General features: G+C 34.4%; 1 protein-coding gene and 1 long non-coding RNA gene across 2 annotated transcripts in view; both read left to right on the top strand.

The window, feature by feature from the left end:
• LOC137622596 (MAM domain-containing glycosylphosphatidylinositol anchor protein 1-like) overlaps positions 1 to 21673 on the top strand; it is a 269004-nt gene that overhangs the window by 161182 nt on the left and 86149 nt on the right. The window lies entirely within an intron of this gene.
• LOC137622795 (uncharacterized) lies at positions 5305 to 7101 on the top strand. The gene is made up of 4 exons (XR_011040473.1): positions 5305 to 6467; positions 6619 to 6696; positions 6807 to 6873; positions 6986 to 7101. It is a non-coding gene; the product is annotated as an uncharacterized lncRNA (long non-coding RNA).

The raw sequence follows: 21673 nt of genomic DNA, 5'->3' as shown, positions 1-21673 counted from the left end.
ATCCGCGGTGTCTATGTGAAACTATTTTATATATTTGCTTATTCAACTTGTTTTTTCCATTTGGAAGTTGTTATTGTCTATTAAGCTCTTTTATTTAGAGGGTGGTGGTAAGTGTTAAGTTGCTATCGCATTTAAAAGACTAAGAATTTAATATTTTTTTGTATTTATTCCTTCACGATGTCTGATCTTAAAACATTAATCTCAAAACGCAAGGTAATCAGAAGAAGATTACGGATATTTATAATCGTATAGAGTCCATTTCGACTCTCAGTGCTGGGCAAAAAATTTCTGAAAGAAGTGTACTGCTAAGTCATAAAAGACTACTTATTGATCTGAATGATGAAATATTTTCCCTTAGAATTTCGGATGTGGAGTTCAGTGAGGATGCTAGGGAGTCAGAGATTGCAACCTGTATTTGAATATTTTGATAGGATAGAATATTGTATTCCTCACCTAGAGGTGGCATCTGCACCTGGAACTGTTGAGGTTGCTAAAAGTCTTCTTAAACAGCCCACAGCTCCATTACCAAAGTTCAATAGTACGGATGGGGAGGATTTCATTAGGTTCATATCAGAGTTTGAAAGCACTACCCAATCATTTAGTTACCCAGACAGAGATTTGTTACTTCTTTTGAGACAGCAGGTAGAGGGAAGGGCTAAAGTTTTGTTGAATTCGTTGGAAGCTGACAAACAGACTTACACGGACGCCAAAGACTTGCTTAAGTTAGCCTTTGCCTCGGAAGTAGTTCGTAAAACTTCTACTATAAAAACATTGACGAGTTTAAGATTGGGGGAATCTGATGACCCTTTTAAGTTTATTTCCATTTTAAGAACAGTTGTTGAGTCTGTGAAGACTCTTAAAATGACTCCTGATGATTTTATTCAATATTTCATGTGGAATGGGACTTAATGACAAGTTTAAGAGGGAATTGGTTCAGATTACTACAAAGACTTATCCTTCTGTTCAGGAGATAATGGACAATTTTTTTTATTGCCTGTGAGAGGGTATGAGAATTGCTTGAAAAGTGAAGTTTCTTTACGTACTCTTCAATCTAGTGTTAGACAGAAAACTACTAGTTTAGCTATTAAGACATTGCCTGAGGTTAGGAGGTTTTATTGTACACTTTGTGTAGAAGGTGAAAATAATCATTCTATATTTAAATGCAAACGTTATGACACTCCAGAAGCAAAGCTTCAGCGTTTGAAAATACTGAAGGATGTTTTCGATGTGGGAATCTTAACCATATGAGTAGGCAATGTAGATTTGAATTTCGTCAAAAGTGCGTGAAATGTTCGGGGCTTCATTTTCACTGTCTGTGCTCAAAGTCTTCTGAAGTTAAGCTTTCGCCCCCTGAAGGAAAGCATAAAGAAGGTACTCCAATACATTCGGGTAAAGGTGATGTTAAGAGGGAAGCTTCCATTAATGAAGTGAATAGTAGTATTGCAGTTCTTCCCAGTATTGTCAATAAGACAGTACTCCCTTCCTTTTCATTTACTGTCCCTGGAGTGGATGGTATTTTTAGAGGTCTTAAGGATAGCTGTTCTCAGAGTTCCTTTGTTACAGAGAGCTTGCTTAATAAGTGTAGTTTGCCTGTTCTTGAACCCTAGTGTAAAATTAACTGTTAATGGGTTTAATGGTTCTAAAAAATACATAAGCAGACTTATTCAACTTCCTATGAAGTTCGGCAATTGTATTTCAAATGTTCCTGCACTTGTGGTTCCTAGCATTAATATAAAGTTAAATCTTCCAGGGTTAGGCAAGATAGTGAATCGTTCGAGAATAAAGGATTCATATTGGCAGATAAGAAACTTTGTAAAGACAGTGACAGTATTGATAATGTTCAGGTTTTATTGGGATCTGATGCCCCATTACGCCTTAATGGGTAAAGATGTAGCCTTTGGTTGTAACCCCCCCTTCAGTATACACTGAATCACAGCATGGTATTTTGCTAATGGGAAACCTTGAAAATTTGAGCAAAAATATAAAATTTTTGGGTCTGCCTAATATTTGTAATGAGAGGTTAGAAGTAATTAATCCACTACGTTCAAGCAGGACTGATTTTTCCTCATGCTCCCAAATTACTACCTGTTCTTTTCTTATGTAAAATACAAATTGACCCTCTTTTGGATGATGAAGTGTGTGACCTACATTACAAGGGAACTTGAGGTAGGCATTAACATAGCAGTGTTAGATGATAAAGGTCAGATTGTAGAATCTAAATTGCTCAAGGCTACTGATGAAGTGCTTGAACACGAATGCCGCCGCTTTTTAATCTGGACGGCAATAGTGCTGAAAGTATTATGTCAGAGACTAATCAGAAGTGGGTGAATTTTGCGTTGAGTAATTTTTCAAGGGGAAAAGGATGGAAGACTTATAGTTCCCCTCTTGTGGAATAGCAAAATTGCTCATAGGTTATCAACTAACGAAAATCTCTCAAGGTTGATACTAAAGGCAAATCTTAAGAAATTACGGAAAAAGGATGGGGCATTTGCAGTTAGTTGATCAGGTAATTAGGGATCAGCTAAAAGATGGAATAATTGAGAAGATTTCAGACTTAGATTCATTTAAGGCAGAGCATCCAAATTATTCATTTCTCCCACACATGGCTGTTTTTAGGCCTGAGGAAAGAAACCACAAAGTGCCGGTATTGTGTTTTTGTCTAATATCAAAGAAACTGTCAAAGTTAAGTGTGGTTTCTCTCATAATCAGTGTATAGATCCAGGACCTAACCTTAACCAGAAGCTGTCTTCAGCCTTCTTACACTTGAGGTTTGATAAGTTGTTATTAACGTATGATCTTAAGAAAGCTCTTAACATGTTGTCCTTGAACAATAATGATCAAGCTAGGTTGCTGTTTTTTTTGGTTAAAAAATGTACAGAAGAATGATTACTCTCTTGTAGCCTACAAGAATGTTAGACTTAGTTTTGGTCTTCGTTGTAGTCCATTTTTACTCATGCTAGCTCTGTATTATATACTAGTGCACCAATATGAACCAGACCCACAGCTGAGGAACCTTAAGTTATTGTTGTACTCTCTATTTTATATGGACAATGGAGCTGTTGGTTCTGCTGATTCTCAGTATTTGAAGTGGGCTTGTTCACAGTTGCCGTATATTTTCAACCATATAAGTTTGAGATACAACAGTTAGTAACAAATGATGTTACCCTTCAGGCTGAAATTGATGCAAAGTTTGAAATCAATACTCCGGTTCGAGAATAGCCTTTTTGGTATTGTATGGAATAGAGCTGATGATGTAATTTATAACTAAGGAATTCTCGCTAAACCCAGATGCTGATACAAAACGTAAGGTTTTGCAGACTATTGCCAGTAACTTTGATGTTTTTGGTTTTAATATTCCTGTCTTTAATAGAAGTAGGACTTTATATGCATAGACTTCAGTGCTCAAAGGAGCTGGCTTGGGATCAAGTACTATCCCCCAGTCTCCAAAGGGAATGGAGGAACATTTGCAGGCAGGTGAATGGTTCCCAGCCGGTGAAAGTCCAGAGGTTCATTGGGCAAAGAAATGGAAAATTTAGACTGAAAGCATTCACAGATGCAAGTCGTGATTTTTATGGTACTGTGGTATACATTGAAGATATTGACTCGGGTGAGATTAGCTTTTTGCAGGCAAAGAACCGCTTGATCAATAAGTTGTTGAAAGGTAAGTCCGTTCCAGCACTGGAGTTGAATGCTATATCATTAGGGGTAGAAACCCTGATGGAGATTTATAGAGATCTGGCTGATCCTTCGTGTGTGAAGTCCATTGACATTGATGGCTTAGATTTGTACTGTGATTCCAGTTGTGCTTTGCAGTGGCTGCAAGCATCAGAATGTACATACTCCAAAAATGCAGAAGCATTCAGTATTTGTACAGAATAGGATAAGCTATATCAGGAAATTATGTGAAATTAAACCTGTCAGTTTTATCTTTATAGCTGGAAAAGACAATCCAGCAGACTGTGTCACCCGATGCCTTTCTCCTAGACTTGTCTCTAATTCATTCTTTATTTCAGGTCCTGAGGTGGTGCCTGGCAATGAGTTTCTTTATTTCACAGTTCCTAGCTCAAACACTAATACCCTTAGTATTTCTGTTGCTGAGCAGAGTGCGTTTCCAGGCGAACCTCTTCTTGAACATGAGAAATATTCTACTTTAGAAAAGCTTAAATTGATTTACAGGAGGGTAATGCCTTTGTGTTGACCACTGGAAGAGGGAAAGCGGGAGTTGAAGTAGAGAATTTGAATAATGTAAACTATTCTGCTTTAGCTTTAAGGAAATTAATTCTAGAAGATCAACAGAAACACTTTATGGAAATATTTTCTTTACTTCAGACTCTCAAGTAAACCTTTGAAGGATATACCTCCACTTGTGAGCCAACTTAATCTGTTCATAGATTCAGATGGCATTTTAAGAGTAAAATCAAAGTTCAAGAAATGGTATGGACATAACAAAACAGTTTCCTATATTGCTTTATCCCAAGAGTTATTTGACTAAACTAATTATAATGGATACACATGCCAAATTATTGCATGGTGGTTGCTATTCTGTCCTATCTGAGCTTTCGTAAGTGCTTTTTCATTCCTAAACATTTTTCTGTCATTAAGAATGCCATTAAACAATGTGTTTCATGCCACAGGTTTAACACAAGAAGTGTGAGATTGAACCAGAACACTTATCGAGAATTTCGTTCTAGTCCCCCTGCTGTTCCATTTTCTAATATTTTTGTTGATTTCATTGGACCATTTAATGTTTAAACAGGGAGCTGAAAAGATGAAGGTATGGATTTTTGTGTTTCACCTGCACTTGGTCAAGGGGCTATTAATTTGAAGGTCTGTCGAGATTTAAGTGTGAATGAGTATTTGAGAGCCTTTTCATTGCATGTTTTTGAATATGGATTCCCGCAGCTTTGTGTTAGTGATCCAGGCTCGCAGTTGGTGGCAGGAGGTAACATAATCACTAGCTTCATCAATGATCCTGACACTAAATTGTATTTGGAGTCTAATGGCATTAAGCATGTAAAGTTTCAGCAATTCTTTAAAGGCCATAGTGAGCTAGGATCACTTGTAGAGTCTTGCGTAAAATTAGCGAAGAAAACTTATTTTTTCAGCTATTAAAATTTGGGTACTTTCTTTGCCTGATTTTGAATATTTAGTGTGTAATGTTGTTCATTTAGCTAATAAGAGGCCAATAGCCTTTAAGGAATCTTTAAGGGAGACTGAGGCAGATTCTTGCCCAGAGCCCATAACTCCAGAAATGTTAGTCAAGGGGTATGAGCTGGTGTCGTTGAATTTAATTTCCAGATTTACAAGAGGTACCTGATGATCCTGAGTGGAAGATGGGTAGCAGCCCTACAGAAGTAATAAAGGATGAGTATGAAAAACTTCGTAAGGTTAGGTATAATCTTCTAGAAGCTTACCAGAATGAGTTTTTAAGTACCCTGGTAGCTCAGGCTGTGGACCGCAAGGACAGATTTAGACCAGTTTGTCACCAGAAGTTGGGCATTGGTGATATAGTCCTCATCAAAGAACCAAACACTAAAACCATTAATTTTCCATTGGGAATTGTGAAGGGTATAGAGGAGAATGATTTGGGGGAAACTACTGGGGCTATTATACTTAAAGGGAAGACTCGTGAGTTGATTAAAAGACATGTCACTACTTTAATCCCTTATCTTAAAGTAGTTCCAGATGCATCATACAATTCAGATAATGACGACAAACAGAGCTTCCGTAAGTTGTCTATTAATGAGAGTTCACCCCAAAGGACTCTCAGGAAAGCTGCCATTAGGAGCAGAAATTTGACTCGACTTATGTTATAGTTATAAGGTATGATGCAAATTTCTAGTGGTGAGAAATTTGCATCCTGTGCCCTCCAGTGTACAAAAATAAATATAATTTATTTTTTTGTATAAAATTTTTTTTTCTTCTTTCTAATTTCTCACGCAGTTTTGTGTGGACTTGAGTGGGGTAATTTTTTGTTATATGTTCTGTGTGCATGACTGTTTTTGTAAAATGTCTTTACAGGTTTTTTGTTATGTAATTTTAAATTAATTTGCATAATGGCCTTATCTGTTGTTGGGTGGTCTTAAGGACCAAGACAAGCAATAATTCTCGGGAACTAATCTTTGTTTTGGTTTCCGAGCTAACGTGTGACACGACGGAGAAATGATCGTCTGTGAATTCTGCTACTTCAACGGAGAGTGTAGCTTAAGGGGTTCACTCTCGCTTTTCACTTTTGGACACCGTGGGTACTGAGCTGCTATGAAGAGCGCTAAACAGACTTGTTGAGTGGAAGACATTTACTACAAATGGATCCTGTCGACGTTTGTGCTTTCATTTTGAAAATGGCTCTTTGCTAAATACAGGCTCACTCTCTCTCTCCCCATCTCTGGACTTTGCATCTTGCACGGAGCGCATGATTGATATAAAATCCTTCACTTAAGCCATACATGCTTCGCCCTTTAGCTAAGGTAAGGCCATTAGTGTCTTTTAGTTGAGGTTTCAGAAGTCCTGACGTGACCTAAAATAACAATAAAATAACTCTGTAAGGACAAGTTACGTAAAACTTTCCATGTATTATGCATCCGTAATAGTTTTGTTACTTTATTTTTTCTCGTACAGTTCTGCGAGTGCTAGTGTTACAGTTGGATTGTATCGATCAGTCTTAGCCCATTATACGGATGGTGTTGTTTTCCGCTGGTAGGTTACTAATTAGTTACTGATATTATATGTCGATATTATTTATTTGAGAATATTTGACATTGTTGGTCTACCTGTAATTAGTTCCCTTTCCTTCTTGTTCATTGTAGGTGTGGTAGGCTTACCTGGGTACAGTAACGACCGGTAATTGTAACCTGACCAATTTATCCTCGATTGGTAATTAAGAATTTTTATGTATTGCCCGTAGATTAAGCGATATAGTTTCATATTAACGTTTGTGCCTTCAGTGGTAATTTTTGTTTATAATGTAATTGTCTAAACTTTACAGGTTATGATGCAGAGTCGATAGCCGATAACAGAAAGGTCATTGAAACTAAAGAGGATATTGTTAATTCAATAGGATTGTTCGTACTTTATACTTTTTTATTAAAATACTGAATTGAGTTTTGTATTTTATTTTTACCTCCATGTTTCACCACCTTAAAATATATATGTTGTGTTATCGATTTCGTTTTCTGTATAACAAGTAAGTATATCTGTATGTATACATATGTAGCAGTTATATACATCTATATACATATACAAATGAACATGATTAGGTCAGTATGTATAAATATGTAAGTTTGTGTGCAATATTCGCCAATTATTGACATAATTAGGGTAAAAAGAAAGATTCTATGATATATTAAAATTCATATTGATTCAAATGGCTTTGAATTGGAACTTTTTTTTCATCGGGTAAAGTCTACAAAGGATAATTTTTATGACAATATGATGAATACAGGATGAACTAATGAGGTTCTATCTATTTTATCCCTCCTCTCTCTCTCTCTCTCTCTCTCTCTCTCTCTCCCTCTCTCATGTACACACTAGAAAAGCGTAAATAACATCAAGACTCACAATATTTAAAATTAAAGACTCTCTCTCTCTCTCTCTCTCTCTCTCTCTCTCTCTATCTCTCTCTCTCTCATACACACACAGAGAAGCGTAAATAACATCTCTCTCTCTCTCTCTCTCTCTCTCTCTCTCTCTTCTCTTGGTCTTGGTCTCAAGGGAAGCGTAAATATGTTTCGTAGGACACGAATGTTTGAAATTTCTCTCTCTCTCTCTCTCTCTCTCTCTCTCTCTCTCTCTCTTCTCTTGGTCTTGGTCTCAAGGGAAGCGTAAATATGTTTCGTAGGACACGAATGTTTGAAATTTTTCTCTCTCTCTCTCTCTCTCTCTCTCTCTCTCTCTCATGTACAGTAGAAAAGCGTAAATAACATCAAGACTCACAATATTCAAAATTAAAGACTCTCTCTCTCTCTCTCTCTCTCTCTCTCTCTCTCTCATACACACTCAGAAAAGCGTAAATAACATCTCTCTCTCTCTCTCTCTCTCTCTCTCTCTCTCTCTTCTGTTGGTCTTGGTCTCAAGGGAAGCGTAAATATGTTTCGTACGACACGAATGTTTGAAATTCTCTCTCTCTCTCTCTCTCTCTCTCTCTCATACACACACAGAGAAGCGTAAATAACATCCTCTCTCTCTCTCTCTCTCTCTCTCTCTCTCTCTCATGTACACACTAGAAAAGCGTAAATAACATCAAGACTCGCAATATTCAAAATTAAAGACTCTCTCTCTCTCTCTCTCTCTCCCTCTCTCTCTCTCTCTCTCTCTCTCTCTCATACACACACAGAGAAGCGTAAATAACATCCTCTCTCTCTCTCTCTCTCTCTCTCTCTCTCTCATACACACACAGAGAAGCGTAAATAACATCCTCTCTCTCTCTCTCTCTCTCTCTCTCTCTCTCTCTCTCATACACACACAGAGAAGCGTAAATAACATCCTCTCTCTCTCTCTCTCTCTCTCTCTCTCTCTCTCTCTCTTCTCTTGGTCTTGGTCTCAAGGGAAGCGTAAATATGTTTCGTAGGACACGAATGTTTGAAATTCTCTCTCTCTCTCTCTCTCTCTCTCTCTCTCTCTCTCTCTCAGTTTTGTATCCGTGTGCCGGTGAGTGATTACACTTTTGCGACCCTATAAATATCATGATTTAACGCGGATAACAAAAGGCTATCGAGTGCAATATAGCTACAAGTTTTCGTGAATAGTCAGTGATTAGTTTGAGGTCGGAGAAGTGGGATAAAACGTCGGCATAAAATAGTTATCTTATGAATTACTAAAAATCTAATCAAGATGGCTATGTACAACACGGGCAAGGCTTGGAGAGACATCGCTGGACTCAGCAAAAATAAATTCCATGAGTTGGCGAAACAGGAGCTCGACCGTCTGATAACAGAGGTCACTAGTAACGTCAACCAATGTGACAGAAAAATATTCGCAGACATATTGAAACAATATGATCCAATAAACTGGAGCAAATCTGCGGAAAACATCAGCAAAATAATAGAAGAAATTCCAAAGAAAATCCAAGTGTTAATGAGACTTATAAAGAAAGTCTACATCAATCAACACATTCCATCAAAGAACAATAAGAAGTCCAATATGGTGAATATGCTGATTGATGCAATGGGAAAAAGAATGCCAAAATGGTGTAATACATGTAAGATATGGTATTCCATTAATAATCCTCAACAATTGATTAGAAAATGTGATGCCTGTCATGTCCCAACACACCCCACATGTGCTGAAATACAGCAAAAAATAAAAAATAAAGACACAAAGGTATTCTGCTCAACATGCTTAGTCTGGATAGAAAATATAATTAAGTCGAGACTAAATCTGCAAATAGTTGAAGATAAAGAAGATGAAGAAGAAGAAACAGAAGAAGAAGAAGAAGAAAAAGAAGAAGAAGAGAACAATGAACAGGATATGTGTAAGGATGCAGAAGAAATCATTGATATAACCTATGATGCCATCCAACAACATACTTATGAAGAAATAAATTACCAGATGGAAACAAATAATAGACCCAAGAGACTCTACCCGGACCTACATAATTTTAGGGAAGAGCAAGAACAAGAAAAAATAGAAAAGAAGGATATAGTCTGCAATATGCTGAAAAGAGGGAATTGCAGATTTGGCGAAAGATGCTACTACAAGCATCCAAAGATATGCCATAATTATGAAATATATGGTAAATGTGCGTATTTAGACGGATATGGAGACGAATGCAGAGATCTCCATCTAAAAATATGCAAAAACCTAAAGGAAGGAAAAGGATGCATTTACAACAAAAAATGTCGATATATGCATCCTGCAACCATGAATGAAAGTAAGAAAACTCAGCAAACTGAAAAGAAAAATGAAAGCAAAAAAGAAACAAAAAAAGAAACAAAAAAGCAGGCCGTGTATATACCGCGCTTTGAACCAAGAGCCCCAAGATATGAGGCCTTTCAACCCAAACCTGCACATTTAGAGCCCAACTACAAAGAATGCATCTATAATGCCAGGGGTTGGTGCAGATATGGGGACAGTTGGAGGTATACACACACAAATAAATATGAAGGCGAAAGAGCAAATATAATAGAAAAGTTGGATTTTTTAATGGCAGAATTCCGGGAAATGAAGAAAAGAACATCATATCAGAACAGGAAGGAAGCATGGGAGAATCCATATTATTACCAATATTAAATAATGGGGATGAAACACAAACCATAATAGTAATGAATGCACAGGGTTTAGTCACGAGTAACTCTAAAAGGAAAGAGACTGGCAGTGATGACCAGATAAAGGGTTTCCAAACTTATAGATCAGACAGAAAAAATAGGAATCAAGGGGGAACCGCAATATATGGAAGAGACATAAATCAAGGAAAAGTATGTGAAAAATACAGCAACACAGAATGTGAATTGATTGCGGTAGAATTTGAATTTGAAAAACTAATGAATATTGTAGTTTACAGACCCCCAAACACTAAGGAGTTTGACATAATAATAGAAAAAATAGATGATATATGTAGAAACCATAAAGACTGGAATATACTCCTATCCGGAGATTTTAACTTTCCTTTCGTGGATTGGAAAGAATGGATAGAAGAAAGTGGTTGTATGTATACATATAAAAAAGATAGTAATAGTAGCGCAGAAGATAAGAGGCAATTTGAAAAGCTTCAAGATATGCTATTAGAACATAATATGCAACAAATAAACCACATTCCAACAAGAAAGGAAAATGTCCTAGATCTAGTATTTGTGAATGAGGTGAATTATGTTAAAGAAATAATAGTGTATAACACGGGAATTTCAGACCACAATGTCATAGAATTAATAGTTCATTCCAAAGCAAGTGATCACAGAATTAATAAAAGCACAAAACTTTGGGAAGGATATGGAAAATATAACTTTTACAGTAAGAATATAAAATGGTCAGAAATAAATGAAGAGCTGAATAAAGAATGGAAAAATGTATTTATAAGTGATAATATACAGGTAAATACGGATATACTGTACAAGATACTGGAGAAAATTGTTGAAAAATATGTACCGAAAAAAAAAAACAATAAACAAAAGACGTGCATACCAAGAGACAGAAGGATCTTATTTCAGAAAATTAAAAAGTGGAAGAAAAATCTTGCAAAAGAAAAAAATGTGTGGAAAATGAGGGAAATAAAATGTAAGATTGAAAATGCAGAACAAAAGATTATACAGTCGAAAGAAAATGAAAAAAGGGACTTAGAAGAAAGGACACTTCAAAATATAAAAAGAAACCCCAAAGTACTTTACTCCTATGCAAAAAAGATGAATAAAAGGAGAATAGAAATAGGCCCTCTAAGAATTGAAGGACGGCTAACGAATGAAAAAAAGGAAATATACAACATATTAGCAGAAAAATATAAGAGTGAGTTCACGCCAAGAATTGCGAATGAGAATAATGAAACAGAAATGAGAGAAGAAAATTTTGAATATCTAACGGATATAGATATTAATGAAGCAGATATTGTCACGGCTACACTCTAAAAAATTAAGGGTATAAAAGGGGTAGAAAAAGGGTATTTCTAGTGGTTAAAATAGCATACCCTATCGGGGTATATAAGAACTATAATATACCCTTTACAATATACCCATAACAAGGGTATAACATATAATTGAGATACCCTTACTTAGGGGTGTATCGTAGGTAAAGAATACCCTTTTACAGGGTATTCTATACGACATAAATACCCGTGTATATTAATTATGATTTTATAATTAATATCTATTCCACCATTATATAGGTGTAGTAATAGCTTATAAGTAAATAAAGTAATAAGGTCAATGATTTTAAAAGTTTGGTTTATCAATTTATTATTTCCATTACACTTGAAAATCAAAAGTATATATATAATATAAAGAGTGATGGCAGAAGCTGCAAAGCAAACCGTACGCAGAAATCTGTGAAAAGAAAATATTTGTTAGTGTGTGTGTGCCTGAATATATAAATATTTATATATATATAGATATATATATATATATATTATATTTATATATATATATATATATATATATATATATAGAAAAGAAAGGAAAAAATATCATGCATAAATACCTAACAACCTCAAGTCAAACTGATTAAGAAATCATTGGCGTCAGTGTTTGTTTACAGATTACGCGTAATCGTAATGTTATTAACGTTTAGCTGAATACGTTGTTTATGGTTTTTTTTCATCCCAGACAGCTTGACGCTCTCTCTCTCTCTCTCTCTCTCTCTCTCTCTCTCTCTCTCATAATTAAGTACTAATGATAATTTCTTACTTATTTTCCCCGGTGTTAGCAATAATGATTTTTCAGACTATCACAGCCTGAATGCAAAACTAATGATGATGTCTGACAATTTTTATTCGTAACCACTGTTTATGCTTGCATAGATGGACAGTTAGTGTTCTTACCTTGGTTAACAGATGAAATGTAGTGTAGATATTATAATCCCGATGACGCTAATTGGAGCAATTTATCTTCACTGCTGAGCAGACGCAGAGTCCAGACGCCACTGAAATTTCCCGCCAAATTCCCTGGCTCTCGAAGAATCTCGAGACGGCAACAATACAAATTGCCAAGTACCGCATTTTGTAGGAACTTGCTTCAAAACTATCCATAACTCAAAACCAATATGTTGTTAGTAACTTTTTTGTTGCATTACACTATCAGTGTAACAATATGGTTATTTAATACAGAGTAAAAGTTCATTTCATGACATGATCACACAAACTTACCAAGCCCATTTTAAGACAAAGTACAATAGAGGGTATATTATTCACAAAAAATACCCTGCCTCCTGCTGTAGAGGGGTATTTTTGAGCCTTAGGGTGTTTTACATGTATATAAACCCCAGCTCACTCGTTATACCCTTTCTGTACCTTGAACTTTTTACAGTGTATAAACGAAATTAAAAATGGATCGGCAGCCGGACCAGATGGAGTTCCAGCGATTTTGTTAAAAAAAAATGCAAACACTATCGCGAAGCCACTTGCAATACTGCTAAGACAGAGTGTAGATATGAGCGAGGTATATGTTAAACATAAATTAGCTTATATAACCCCTATCTTCAAAAGTGGATCAAGACTAGAGGCAAGCAATTATAGACCTGTTAGTCTAACATCACATATTATGAAAGTGTATGAGAGGGTAATAAAAAAGAAAATACACACACAGAGAAGCGTAAATAACATCCTCTCTCTCTCTCTCTCTCTCTCTCTCTCTCTCTCTCTTCTCTTGGTCTTGGTCTCAAGGGAAGCGTAAATATGTTTCGTAGGACACGAATGTTTGAAATTTTCTCTCTCTCTCTCTCTCTCCTCTCTCTCTCTCTCTCTCATACACACACAGAAGCGTAAATAACATCTCTCTCTCTCTCTCTCTCTCTCTCTCTCTCTCATACACACAGAGAAGCGTAAATAACATCCTCTCTCTCTCTCTCTCTCTCTCTCTCTCTCTCTATCTTCTCTTCTCTTGGTCTTGGTCTCAAGGGAAGCGTATGGTCTTGGTCTCAAGGGAAGCGTAAATATGTTTCGTAGGACACGAATGTTTGAATTCTCTCTCTCTCTCTCTCTCTCTCTCTCTCTCTCTCTCATACACACACAGAGAAGCGTAAATAACATCCTCTCTCTCTCTCTCTCTCTCTCTCTCTCTCTCTCTCTCTTTGACGAGTATAGAATGGTCTGTTATCAATTAGTGTTTCCATTCGCTGGTAATGTTATTCCTTACTTTGCTTACTCTTGTTTTCTTGTGTCTCATCGAAAATTATTATATGCAAAGTCCTCTTTTTGTCTCAAAACACATAAATTTTCAACTAGGGTTGTAGCTTAGCAAGTGATAATAATAATAATAATAATAATAATAATAATAATATTTTTGGTTGATGCAGTACCATTTGCCAGTTCAAAAGAAAACCTAATGTGTAATTTTAAAATTATTTAGTTGATATTGAAATTTTTTGAGAAACTGGAATCATTTCTGATATCTAAAAAAAATATTTTGTAAAATTCTAACTTTTTATGATCTTTTTCAGTTTCTGTCGAGGCTTGGTTTCTCTACTAATCAAGTAAGTTCTTGTTACAGTATATTCTTATCATCATTAATAGTACGATTACAAATACTAATCATTATTAATTGCATCAATATCATTATTAATAGGTATATTATTTATTATTCTTAATATCACCATCAATACATATATCATCATTATCAATATCAATAATGTTATTAATACTTATGTTATTATCATTGATATCATTATCAATACTTTAATTATTATAATCACCATTAATATAATTTTTGATACTTTCATTATCATTATCACTATTGCTATCATTAACATTATCACTATTGAAATTATCACTCATACTTTTGTTAGTAGCATCACTATCAATACTAGTACTTTTATTACCATAATCATTATCAATATCATTATTAATACTTTTATTTTCTATATCATTATCAACACTTTGATATTATATCATTGTTATTAAATTATTGATACATTTATCATTATTATCATCAACACTTTTATTACTATAATTATTATAGTTTTCTTTTATAATTCATCATCATCACCATTAATACATTTATCATCATTACCATTTTCATTTTCAGTACTTTTATTATTATTACCTTCGTCAGAAGATTATATTTTGATAGACGTGTAATTATGTATTTATGTTTGTATGTATGTATGTTTGTTTGTGATTCACAGAACTCAAAAACTATCAGACCGAATCTCATGAAATTTAGTCGGATGATTGGCGATTATTCAAGGACAATTTGATTATATTTTAGAGAGGTTGAGTCAAAGGACATAGTCATGAAAGGGTCAAAAACGTCTTTTTGCTATATAGCGGTCAATTTTTATCCGATTTGTATGAAACTAGTGTCAAAATGTGCATGATTCAATTGCTTATCTTGTAATATGGTGTTGGCAAAGGTATGCGCTCTACCGGGTCCCTGTTCTAATTATAAGTATGATTTTATTTTTACCTTTCTGTTATTATTATTACAATCCAGATAACAACCCTAGCTAGAAAAACAAAACGCCAAAGGCCAAGACGCCGATAGAGATAATAATTCCATCAATCATCCGGTTTCTTTTATATTATTAAAGGTTTTATTTTCTAGAATTGTTCCAAATAAAATGTATCTCTTAATAGTTAACGCATATGTCGATAATTTTTTTTTTCTTTTGACGTCTTAAAAATGGTAACTCCACTTCTTCAGTACTGTGGTTCTTTAATAACATGAAACATTTGTTTCTTGATACACTAAATGGTTTTGTCTCCAGATTATATACATATATATATTTATATATACATATATATATGTATATATATATATATATATATATATGTATATATATATACATACATACATACATATATATATATATATATATATATATCACACATCAGCTGCTTTTCACCAGTGTATGACTAATTCATCTCCCTCCTACCCGAAGGACGGGGAGACCTGGGCGTGACCGAAATATATATATATATATATATATATATACACTTTTGTATATAGCCTGACACATGCTCTTTCTTATAAGTGGGAAATATTTTGTATAATGAGAACACAAGATGTTATAGCCCATTTTACTCAGTTCTGAGGTACGGTGCCATTTTGGATCAACTTTCTGTTCTGAGGACAAATGCTCTTCGGATTAATTTCCATCCGGAGGATAAAGGTAATTTTATATTAATTTTTATCTATTAATCCTCTTAATCGAGTTGTTGAATCGGTGGAACTTCAAATATTTTTATTTTGAACAGGCTTATGTAAGTCATTTTATAGTTTATATATATATATATATATATATTATATATATATATATATATATATATTTATATATATATATATATGTATGTATATATATATATATATATATGTGTATATATATATATATATATATATATTATATCTACTTTGATGTTGTTAATGTGTTTAAAATATTTTATTTCAATTGTACCTTATTTCTCATATCGCTTATTTATTTCCCTATTTCCTTTCCATACCGGGCTATTTTTCCCTGTTGCAGCCCAAAGATCATTGGTAGTACCACGAATGGCAGGAAACGTAGGATCTTGGAGGTCCTGCTTGTCCAGCGAGAGAGACCTAACCTAAAGACGACACAGGAGATGGCGACGGCGATGGCTATATAGATACGCCATGGTTGCCTCATCCCATCAGCCGATGATTGGTCCTCATGGGCGGATTCGGTATCTGGTTGGGAAGGAGCTTCTCTCCCATTGGCTGAGGCGCTGGCCAGATCTTTACTCTGCTTACAATCGTTGAAGTTGAGTGGAGACAGGGTTTGGGTAGGCTCTGCTAGGCTCCCAGAATGGTGCGATGATTGGCCAACACGTGGACTGAGTGGGCCTTGGAGTTAGGAATATTATCCTACCACTTAGATTCTGGGTCCTGGGGAGTCTAGAGCTACTTGCTGATTGGCAGAGGTGGTCACCAAGAGAGTCTACGTCGCAGGCAAGCTGCCAGTATAGCTTGCTCACTGCTCCTTAAAATTGCGGGCTGCCAACGCTAGAGCCCCTTAGCCTGACTTTGATGGTGAGAGGATACACTGCGTTTTTTCGTAACGTGTAGCAGCCATACTCGTTTTCCTACTGATCCTTACACGTTTGAATAAGATCATAGATTTTTTATGCATGTCGCTCCCCTACTGATGACTAACGTTGCACAGTTATTGGCAGAACGCAGAACTGACGAACGCAGAAAAATGCGAGCAACACAGAAGCTCAACTGCAAAATTAACGCTACTAAGGCAACGATCGTCTTTAATGAAACTTTCTTAAAATAGAGTCTACTCCCAAAATAATAATAATAATAATAATAATAATAATAATAATAATAATAATAATAATAATAATAATAATAATAATAATAATAATAATAAGGATATTATTAATAATAAAATGCATACTTAATGATAACTAAAAGGATATTATTAATGATAACTATAAAGGATAATATTAATAATAACTGAAAGGATATTATTAAGAATAGAAATAGTAATGGAAACGTTTGATCCTCCGTCTTCAAAAAGAACCATTTCAATATTTTCTTTCGATTACGTCCCCCGAAGCAAATATGAAGACAAATAACGTTAGTTCATAAAACAATCTTTCCGGGACATTATTGCACAGGAGGGAAAAAATATGTCAAATTTGACCAGAATTTATTTTTTTCTTTGTTTTTTCTCTCTTTATTTTATTTTATTTATTAATTTTTTTTTGGATGGAAATGTTTTTAGATTGTTCTTCGGTAATTTTTCACATTGGGGTTATATTTGTGGTTATATAGTGCATGACCTATCAAGAGGCATATAGAATATTTTTCTTAATCTTCCCAATTTAGCCATGAAACTTGGTAAAGAAAACTAAAGAAATTTGATCTAAATCAAATAATGATTCTCATCTTCTCATGTAAAGGTCACACTATTCTATACTCATTTTACAACATAAAAGCTTTGGTCTGGACTTGAAATGTTCCAAGCTGTAACCTGAGATGGAAAAAAAAAATGCTATAAGCCATTGGGACACCACTGGGAGAACAGTTCTGTTTTAGAAAATATATACAGAGAGAACAAAATGTAACAGAGAAATTATATACAGTAGAAGGGAATGAATTTTGAAAAAGAAATGAGATTACAACAAACTTTGAGAGGGAAATAAAGCATATACAAACTTTGAGAGAGAGAGAGAGAGAGAGAGAGAGAGAGAGAGAGAGAGAGAGAGAGAGAGAGAGAGAGAGAGAGAGAGAATAACATAATAAAGGAAAAGCTGTGAGAGAGAAATAACAAATAAACTTTGAAAAAGAAATGGCAAAGATTAGAAAAAAATGAGGAAAAAGTACCGAAAAAGAGAGGAGACTGTGAGTGTGAAATAACAAATAAAAGAGTAAAGGTTGAAAAAGGAATGACAAAGTATAAGATAGAGAACAACGTGTGTTAGAGAAAATGAACAAAGAACAGCAAGGAAAGAACAGCCAGAAATTCATCCTAAGACCTGGGATAAAACATTTAAAAGAACTCAAGATTTTTTTCTCCTAAGATTGTACTAGAAAAGGTTGCAATTTCAAGATATAAATCTCTCTAAAGATTTTAAATAAAGCCAAGAAGTAAGGTCGTAACCTCAAAATACTTTCTGCCAGTCCATCCCCAAGAGTCTCCTCAAATAACTTTTTGAAAAATCTTTTAGCGCAGTTAATGAAAACCGAATTTTCCTCTTTCTATTTCTCTCATTTTGGATATTTTCTGTTCTAAGATAAAATAATCTTAAGCTAGACAACTTTTTTTTTTTTTTTTTTTTTTTTTTTTTTTTTTTTGATTAATATATCTGCTGATTGATAAGAAGTTTCGTCAAATTAGGTTATATTTTTACGTTTTTCTTTACGTTTGTCTGTCTGTTAGTAGGATAACATTGATGTTCATTGCCATATTTTCATTAAATTTTGACAACGGATAGATATTATTCTCCGGAAGAAACCATTAAATTTTGAAGGTGATCAGGATTAATATCTTGATTCTGGCTATTATTCTAAGGGTAGTGGTGGCCGTTGTGGTAACATCCCTAACTGGTGATCGCCAGACTGGGCTTCGAATCCCTCTTAAACTCTTTAGTTCTTTTGGTCGCTGCAACATCACCATCCTTGTGAACTAAGGATAGAGTGTTTTGGGGAGCCTGTAGGTCTATCTGCTGAGCCATCAGCAGCCATAGCCTGGCCCTCCTTGGCCGTAGCTTGTGTAGAGAGGGGGCTCGGGTGCTGATCATAGGTATAGAGGGCATTGTCCTGCCAGATATGGCACTGTCACTGTTCCTTGCCTCTGCCATTCATGAGTGAGTTTTAGACATTTATTATTATTATTTTCATTATTATTATTATACAATAGATTCATTCACTGACATGTGAAAAAGGGAGAGCTTGGTCCGTAGACTTGGGTTACATATCTAACATTTTTATTAGACGGAAGTCGGAAATATTTTTCCCAAAAAAAATTTCGTTACCGTTTTACTGCTGGAAGAAATTCATTATATATCTTTTTTTTAAATGAAGTAACCCTCTTAGTTAATATGGAATTTTCGACTTTTACAATTCCTTTAGATGGTGTTTCTCGATAATAGAAGGCAGCCAATATGTTTTCTTTTTCAGTACCAGTAATGAGGAAACCTGTGTACAACAGGCGAAGAATCCATTGTTCAAATCTGAAATAGGAATATCGACCTGATAATCCATTTGCATTCGTCCAGCAAATGAAAACAGCAGCTGGATATTGGTCCAATTTTTCTTTTTTTCGATTTTGCATCGAGTAAACTTATTATTATTATTATTATTATTATTATTATTATTATTATTATTATTATTATTATTATTATTATTATTATTATTATTTTTATTATTAGGTATGCTACTACCATTTTTGGAAAAGCAGGATGCGTAATCCCAAGGGCTCCAACAGAGAAAAGTAGCCCAATGAGGAAAGGAAATAAGGAAATAAATAAACGATATGAGAAATAATTAAAAGCTGAAATATTTTAAAAACAGTTATAACATCAAAACAGATATTTCATATATAAACTATAAAAAGAGACTCATGTCAGCCTGTTCAACATAAAAAAATTTGCTGCAAGTTTGAACTTTTGAAGTTCTACCGATTCAACTTCCCGATTAGGAAGATCATTCCACAACTATTATTAATTTTTATTATTTGCTGATGATCAACTGGTAAACTTCAATATTGAGTGTTGAGTGAAGGGCAAACAGATTTTCCATTACGTAAATCAAAGCAAAATGTCGTGTTTGATGTGTGTGAAGAAAAAGGATCTTTTATTAGTTTCAATGATGCTTCTGCTTCTAATGGCATATCGATACTGTTGGTTCTCCCGACGAAAAATGTTTAATGATGGAAGGAAAAGATCGCAGTAAGAATATTTCTGAAGAAATTTCTTTTTTACTATACGTGTGTATGTATATATATATATATATATATATATATATATATATATATATATATATATATATATATATATATATATATATATATATATATACGTATATGTATATTTGTGGTGGTATTTACATGTAAATTATTCTAGTATGTAGCAACACTTCCAAATTCTTCCCGCAATAAGCAATTAAATTTGGTATGAAGCCGATAACCCCTCTAATATGATCCATAAAATTTCCGGTGCATATCTTAAATGATAAAAAAAGGTTAAATATTTTTATAACTTAATGTAGTTTCTAATTACATAAATGAAGTATAATATTATTACTTTTGAACCGAGCAAAGAAAAAAAAATAGCTGTTTTTCTTTCTTTATTTGAAAAAAATATTTTTTAAACTGATAATGAAAATATGATGCAATATTTCTTCATCTAAATTTAGTTATTAATTGCCTTTAATACTAAGATGATATTGATTTATGTAATAAATTTAACCATGTAGGATGAATTTTTTAATTAAAAAAGCGTATATGATAACTACTTCAATCACTAGATATGATATAAATATCTCATTAAGAGAGAGCAAACGACCACGTCATCAAAATTTCTCTCAAATGTTATTGACAGTTGGAAAGAGCGGCACTTTATGTTTGAGAGAATCACAGAACTTCTTGGAAAACACGAGGAGGTAAAAGAGACCAGAAGAAAAGAGCTTTGAATGAATTTCGAAGTTTTTCAGTCCAGGAAGTGAAAGTTGTGGCGATGGAACAAACAGAAAAAAACACCATCAACAGAACGTGCCCTTGGGAAATGTGGTTCCTTTGAAAGGACTCTGCCACTCTTTAGGAGAACGATTCTCTTACTTTCTTAAACTCGACGCCACAGAAGCTGAAATGGTATCTTGACTAGAAGAAAGAGAGAAGAGAAGTAAAGGGAATGATTGGCGATGTCTTTGTTGGAACTGGGAGGCTTGTAATGGTTTGACGTTTTCAAGAGAAGATATCTGCGTAGGGTTTCTGTAAAGGAATATGAAAACTTATATTCATGTTACTTATTTGGGTGATAGCATGATGTGATTTCTTGGCAAAAACATTGATTAAAGATGGGGCTCATTATATTTCTACCGGTACACCGACAATTCCGCACTGGATAATTCAGCGCAGACAATTCAGCGCGCCGCCAATTCAGCGAATGACAATTCAGCTTAGAATCAATTCAGCGCATGACAATTCAACACTAGGACAAATCAGCACAAGGACAATTCGGCGCCAAAAGGCACACACGGTTCAGTGAATGACAATTCAGCCTAAGAACAATTCAGCACAGTAACAAGTCAGCATAAGGAAGCAACTACAAGGAAATTCAGCAAAAAGTTTTAACACTTTATCGATAATATATAAAAAGGGATATAAAATATTTATTAAATTTACATATTTAAAATAATACATACAGTATATATAGAAAGAAATGAATTAATTTATTTCTGCAATTCAATGAGGTAGCTTATACTCATTAACAAGAGTTTTTATTGCCTTAGCTATCCTTTGGTATTTTGGGTTTTTTCTACCATCGTCGTGTCCAGCTTTTATTCTCAGTATCCTTTTCTCTATGCTATCTTGCTCTAGTTTAAGAAACTCGACAAACTTATAAAAG

This window comes from Palaemon carinicauda, chromosome 29, assembly GCF_036898095.1.
Source record: "Palaemon carinicauda isolate YSFRI2023 chromosome 29, ASM3689809v2, whole genome shotgun sequence".
Classification (NCBI taxonomy): Eukaryota; Metazoa; Arthropoda; class Malacostraca; order Decapoda; family Palaemonidae; genus Palaemon; species Palaemon carinicauda.
This window is presented reverse-complemented; position numbering and strand designations above follow the sequence as displayed.